The 6,774-nt window shown below is 44.2% G+C and overlaps 1 long non-coding RNA gene across 2 annotated transcripts in view; it reads right to left on the minus strand.

Annotated features, from left to right (window-relative positions):
• Positions 1 to 985, minus strand: part of LOC135098091 (uncharacterized) — a 20,795-nt gene extending 19,810 nt beyond the window's left edge. The window contains exon 1 of one of the 2 annotated variants that reach the window (XR_010266544.1): positions 830 to 985. This is a non-coding gene — a long non-coding RNA (uncharacterized LOC135098091). The remainder of the gene's footprint in view (positions 1 to 829) is intronic. The other variant, XR_010266545.1, reaches the window with a different exon arrangement.
• Between the last annotated feature and the right edge of the window lie 5,789 nt (positions 986 to 6,774).

Consider the following 6,774-nt stretch of genomic DNA (forward strand, 5'->3'; position numbering starts at 1 on the left):
GTAGCGGAGGTGCGGCGCAGAAATGTTTGAGAGTACAGGCCTTAGTGCTCATCGTCTCAATAGCTAGCCGGAACCGCCCGGCCACTTTCTTTCCTGTAATTTTTCTGTGTTTCTCCCCTACTTTGTAACCCCCTCCCCCCCCCCTTTGACTATTGTATATCTTGTTCCCCATTTTTTCATGTAACTTTCTTTAATAAACTGAAACTGAAACTGCTCATCGTCTCACACTTGCTGACTGATTCCTGCTCAGCTTCACCACGTCCCCGGCATCATGACCCTTGCAACACGCCTCCTCCTTCACCTTTCCCTCTTCCTGCCCCCTCCTCCCCTCTCACTCCTGTCACCCCCTTCAAGATACCTCAGAGATACAGCAATACATGTAACAGTGATTTATGCAGACGTCTGAAGCACTGAAACACTGAAACATTGAAAAAGCAAGTTGAAAGATCGGGAGAAATAATGAAAAGGAAAGAGTTAACGAGTGATTGAGGTGGTTAGCCTACTCTGCGCGACTCGGTGTGAGCAGACATCGTCACTGAACAACTGAGCGGGGAGGCAGGGAGGCAGGGAGGGGCGGAGCAAGATGGAGATCGTTTTAAAATATAGGTAGCAAGTTATTGTTATTTTGTTTATTTACAGAAATGAAAATGAGTGAACGTAACGATGAAAGACCAAGAAATAGAAGGAGAACAACGCAGAGGAGGAGGAGACAAGAGAAAGGACGACAATAATTCAGTAGGAAAACTTCAACTGGAGCTGTTCCTACCGGCCGCCGCTGCTTGACTGGCTGAAAGTGCACGGTTACTTCACCTCACCACACCACACTCACCTCAGTCAGCCTGCCAGCACCTCACTCGTGTCCTCGCCTTCACGCCGCCACTAAAGTCACTTCCCACACGCAGCACAGACCAGTACTTTCCCTGCTACACCCTCGCTCTTCCTCTTCCTGACACTCTCTGCACCCTCCACTCCCTTCCTCTACCCTCCCTCCACCAGCGCTCCCTCCCTCCACCAGTTTTCTAGTTCCGTGTTATATCTTAGTGAATAAACGAGTGACATCAGTTGTAAATATTTGACCCACACTTACCAAACAAATAAAAGATTTAGACCTCCACTGAAATGTTCATGATTACACAGAGATTACCCAACTTTGCGTGACAGGCAGGCGTGACGTGTCCAAGGGAGGGGAGGAGTGAAGGGAGGGTCAGCGGAGGAATACAGGGAGGGAGAGGAACGAAGGAGAAGCAGTTAGAGGAGATCCACTCACAGGATTCTGCGTTGTTGATTTGTGTGTGGAAGTATCGTGGGTTTTGCCTGCCTCCATTGTTGCTCGTCTGCTGAAATAAGTAAGTGACACACAGAGAGAGAGAGAGAGAGAGAGAGAGAGAGAGAACACGGCTACAACACACCACCATTGACACCAGCAGGGAAAACCCATCACCACCACCATTACTATAACCACCAACACCATTCCTTCTTCACAGATATCCACACCACCACCACCACTATCACCACCTCCATGCTTATCACCACTATCACCACCACCACTGTTCCTCCCTCCCAGTCCATTATCTCCGCCACCACCACCATCCACCACCATTACCACCCGATTAAGGAACACAAGGCGGTGCACCAGATATTAATGAAAGCGCGCCATTATAACCTGCCATTAATTGCTGCCTCCTCTAATGACCCATCAGCGCCATTACCTCCTCCTCCTCTTCCTCCTCCTCGTTTTCTCTATCTTCTTTCTCTCCACCTCTCTTATTCTTCTCCTTATCTGTCTTCCACCTCCACCATCACCATTTCCACCATTACCAACACCTCCTCCTCCTCCTCCCCATTACATCAATTAACCACCTAATCACTGCCACCCCCGCCATTGGCTCCTCCCTAACAGGATAATTGACGGCCGCTGATTGGCTGAGGGAGGTTAGGCAGTTAGCAGAGCATTATCTTAACCTCTGGGTAAAGGGAGGAGGAGGAGGAGGAGGAGGAAGAAGAAGAGAAAAGGTGTTTATGACGAATGTTGAGGTGTAAGAATGATGATGAGGAGGAAGAGGAAAAGGAGAAGGAAGAAGAAGAGGAGGAGGAAGAGGAGGAGGAGATAAAGACAAGGTGTTTATGAGGACCTGGAATGAAAAGAACCAAAAGGTGAACGGTGAGGAGGAGGAGGAGGAGGGGAAGTAGAAGGAAGAGAAGAAGAAAGAAGGTGTATTCAGTGTACTGGAGGAGGAGGAGGAGGAGGAGGAAGAGTAAGAATGAACGATAAGAGGAGAGGAGGAGGAGAAGGAAGAGGAGAAGGGATGAACATAGAGTAGGAAGAGGAAGAGGAATAAGGATGAACATGGACAAGAAATGAAAATGAAAGAGAAGAGGAGGAGGAAGAGGAGGAGGAGGAGGGAGGAAGGAGGAATAATATTAATAAAGGAAGAAGAGAAAGAGAAGTAAAGATGCACAATAAGAGACGAGAAGGAGAAGGAGGAAGAGGAGGAGGAGGAGGAAGGAGTAAGGATATTAGTAAAAGAGAAGGAGGAAAGGAATCACGGATGAAGGAAAGAGAAAGAAGGAAATAGGGAGAAGGAAGGGAAAAGGATGAACACTGAGGAGAAGGGAGGAGGAAATAGGGGAGAGAGAGGCGGCGATTCTATGGGCAATATAATACTATAGCGATATGTTAGGACACGACCCCCACTGAGGGACAGAACTACCCCCCCCTACCTCTCTCTCTCTCTCTCTCTCTCTCTCTCTCTCTCTCTCTCTCTCTCTCTCTCCGCTACTGTGCTGTTCAGTCTCAGTTCTTAGTGTTCTTTGTTATATGTAATTTTTGCTGCTTAGAAGAATGTAATGGTTTAATTTCTGGCAGATTTGTTATGTTGTATGAGGTGACAGATGGATTTACTGTAATGATAATGTCTGGGTTCTCTGTCTCACTCATTTTCTGTCTCCTGTCTTTCTGTATTTTCATCACTTCCGCTTTTTATCTTCTACAGTGTTTCAGTATCCTTATTTTGGCTTTCTGTTTCCTATGTCCTTTTAGTATTTCGATCACTTTCTCTTCTTATCTCCTATCTTTTGTATTTCCATCTATTTCTGTGTATTTTCCCCACTGCTTTCATCACCTCCACTTTCCATCCATGAATATTTTCATCGCCTTTTCTCCTCCTACGATGTACTTTAATGTATTACTATATATTTAAGTATAGGTTAAGATACGCTATCTTGATTTATCCCGCTTTAAACTTGTATCATCATAACTTTAAGTGCATCAAACTTTCTCAGTAAATTGTTAAACTACTAAACTGGCAATGACACACAGAAGTCCGGAGGTGTGTTCCTGATGACTTGTTCAGTAATGTGGTGGTTTCCCGTGCTCGGCTTGCAGGTTCGAATCTTTGCCACGGTGCCTGTCTCTCTGTGCTCAGGTTTATTGGAGCCCTCAGTTGAGTTGCTCGGTGTTTCAGTGTATTGAATCTTATGGTGGTGCAATACAAGGGTGGTGGGTGTGACAAGAAGTACCTTTTAGATGATAGATATAATAGTAACTTACTTCTAAGGTGTACTACGAGAAATATGTAATAAACAGGATAACTTGACGAGATGGTAGAGAGAAAAAAACGAAAAGGATGATAGATGTACTGCATAATTAATAAACCGATGAGGGTGATGGCTGTAACAAGAAGGTATATTTCAGATAATAGATACAATAGTAACTTGCTTCTTAGGTTACTACGAGAAATATGTAATGAATAGGATAACTTGACGAGATGGTGGAGGGAAAGGATGAAAAGGATTACAGAGGCAGTGAATACTGAATGAAGCAATGAGGACGATGGGTGTAGAACGAGAAGTACATATCAGATAACAGATATTATAATACCTTCAATGTGAGGATGTGTGGTATTAATGTGATAACTACACGTGAATGTAAGGCTACGTAAAGGATGTGTGGTATTAATGTGATAACTACACGTAAATGTAAGGCTACGTAAAGGATGTGTGCTATTAATGTGATAACTACACGGAGACTAAAGAGAAGTATTATGGATGCACTGAAGGAAGACCAGATGGTGAAGGTTGTAACAAGAAGCATATTTCTGACAATTAATCAAATAATAGCTTAAGTGTAAAGAGTAAAGAGTTCGTGGATGATAAGTAGTATTGACATGCTAACCTGACCAGCTGTTGACGTTATGAGGCAGGAATTCTCTTTGATCACGAGAAAAACTGTTCATTTTCAATCTGTTGTTGCTATTAATACTGTTTCGTTCTTCCTGCAGTAATAGTTACTTTAGGTGTAGTGGTGATGACTCGTACTAATCATAATAGTAACTGCTGAAGCAACAGTAGTAGCGGTAGTAGTAGTAGTAGTAGTAGTAGTTGTTGTTGTTGTTGTTGTTGTTGTTGTTGTTGTTGTTGTAATAATAGTAGTAGTAGTAATAGTAATAGCAGTAGTAGTAGTAGTAGTAGTATATAATTGCATCAAGTATACAGGTCTATTGAGCAGAAAAGTTGTATTACAAAGGATTACACACACGCGCGAATATATACAGGGTTACATACTTCGGGATCTGATAGTTTAAGTAATTCCAAGTCGAAAATATCTTATACACATAAGCTGTGTTTTGCTTTATTTTGCGAGAAATTAACGTGTAAGTTGTGTGTGGCGGAAACCGCTCGCCTGGGTGGGCCTCCGCCTCCTTCCTTCCCTCCCTGGCTCGCTGCGTAACGAGTGGCGCCGCGCAGCATCAAGTGATCCTTTTTGTGTACAATCTATGCAGTCAAAGCCTTACAGGAAACAGCAAATGTTAAATTAAATTTTTGTATGATTCAGTGAAGAAAATGTACATGTAATACAGCAATGTAGTGGTTGTTAAGTGCTACATTTTAAACATACATGGCAACGCACCAGGTTCATGACGGCTGCCCGGCGTTCCTGCCTCTCCTGTAAAGATTATTTAAATTATTTGATATTCTTTTTAAGTGGTATTGTGTTGAGCTGCTCCAGTACGTTCAGCTGCTGCATCAGTACTGGGGAAACATCCTTTCTCACTAAGAAGCAGACACATTCTGTAGAACACTGCTTTCTGTGTGTCTTCTGTATGGGTGCCTGCGTCTTTATCCTCCTGCACCAGCCCGGGCATTCCCACCACAGAATGAATATCATGTCCGAATACTCACTGTTACTGAATGTGAAAGGCACCTTCACCGTAGCGAAGAGTTGCACTTTGGCAGCCACCTGATGGGGCGCCCTGTCACTTACATGTCAAAGCGTAAACAGTTGGCGGGATGAAAGTTGCAGTGCGTTGCCATGTATGATTAAAAGAAATAGCACTTAACCACTATATTGCTGTGTTACCTATACATTTTCTTCACTGACACATACAAAATTTTAGTTTGTCATTTCCTGTCTCCTGTATGGCTTTGACTGCAGAGATTGTACACAAAAATAAATAAAATAAATAAATAAATAAACTGCAGCGCGGCACCACGAGAACTTAGCGCGCCAAGGCGGGAAGGGAGGAGGAGGAGCCCTACCCCCCACACCCACTCCCTGAAACACAACAACATGTTAATTTCTCGCAAAAATAAGCAAAACAGAGCATATGCCTATAGAGTATTTTCGACTTAGAATTACTTAAGCTATGAAATCCCGAAGTATGTCCCCTTAACTCACGGGACAATATGTATATATAAAGAGAGAGAGAGAGGGGGGAGGACAGAGGGGGGAAAGGGTAGAATCGGAAAATGATGGAAAGGAAGCATGATGAATGAACAGAGAAAGAAAAGGAAAATAATTACAAGGGGGGAAGATAATGAAAATCGGAATAGAAACGAAGAAAGGAAACTTGATGGACGAAAGAAAAGGAAGAAAAGAAGAAAAGGAAGAAAAATAGGTAAATGAAGGGAGATGACAAAGGAAAAGATTAGAAAGGGGACAGAAAAGAGAGAGAGAGAGAGAGAGATGAGAGAGAGAGAGAGAGAGAGAGAGAGAGAGAGAGAGAGAGAGAGAGAGAGAGAGAGAGAGAATAGGACAACGTAAAAAAAGGAAAGGAAAATGCTTGAAAGAGAGGAGAAAAGAGGGAAAAATTAAACAGTACGGGGAAAAAGGAGAGAGAGAGAGAGAGAGAGAGAGAGAGAGAGAGAGAGAGAGAGAGAGAGAGAGAGAGAGAGAACCAGGAAGCAAGGACTGGAACATGGTGTGATCTATAGACGCTAACATATTGAAGGGTGAAGGGGAGAGGAAGATGAGAAGAGAAGAGTGAGAGCGGGGGAGAGGGGGAGAGAGAGGGTCGCCACACCAACACGCTTAATTTAGACGCGCTTAACTTTCGCGAACACCTTCACGCGAGAAAGAGAGCAAGAGAGCGGGAAAGAGGGAAGATCTATTCAGGGAGAGGAAGGAAACGAAAGCTGGAGGAGGAGGAGGAGGAGGAGGGAGGAAAAAAGTCAGGGGCATGATCGCGAAAATATGTTTCGAGGGTGTAAATCAGTGAATCTTCTTCCCCCTCTAACGTGAGAGAGAGAGAGAGAGAGAGAGAGAGAGAGAGAGAGAGAGAGAGAGAGAGAGAGAGAGATTGATAGTATCCCCTCTCTCTCTCCCTCTCTCCCTCACTCTCTTACTCTCTCTTCCTCTCTCCCTCCATCCCTCCCTCCTTCCCGAAGCGATGTAATTCAAGTTTTCTCCTTCCCTGCCTCCTTCCCTTCTTTTCTCCTCCTCCTCCTCCTCCTCCTCCTCCTCCTCCTTCCCTCTCTCTCTCTCTCTCTCTCTCT

Source organism: Scylla paramamosain, unplaced genomic scaffold (assembly GCF_035594125.1).
Source record: "Scylla paramamosain isolate STU-SP2022 unplaced genomic scaffold, ASM3559412v1 Contig44, whole genome shotgun sequence".
NCBI classification, from domain to species: Eukaryota; Metazoa; Arthropoda; class Malacostraca; order Decapoda; family Portunidae; genus Scylla; species Scylla paramamosain.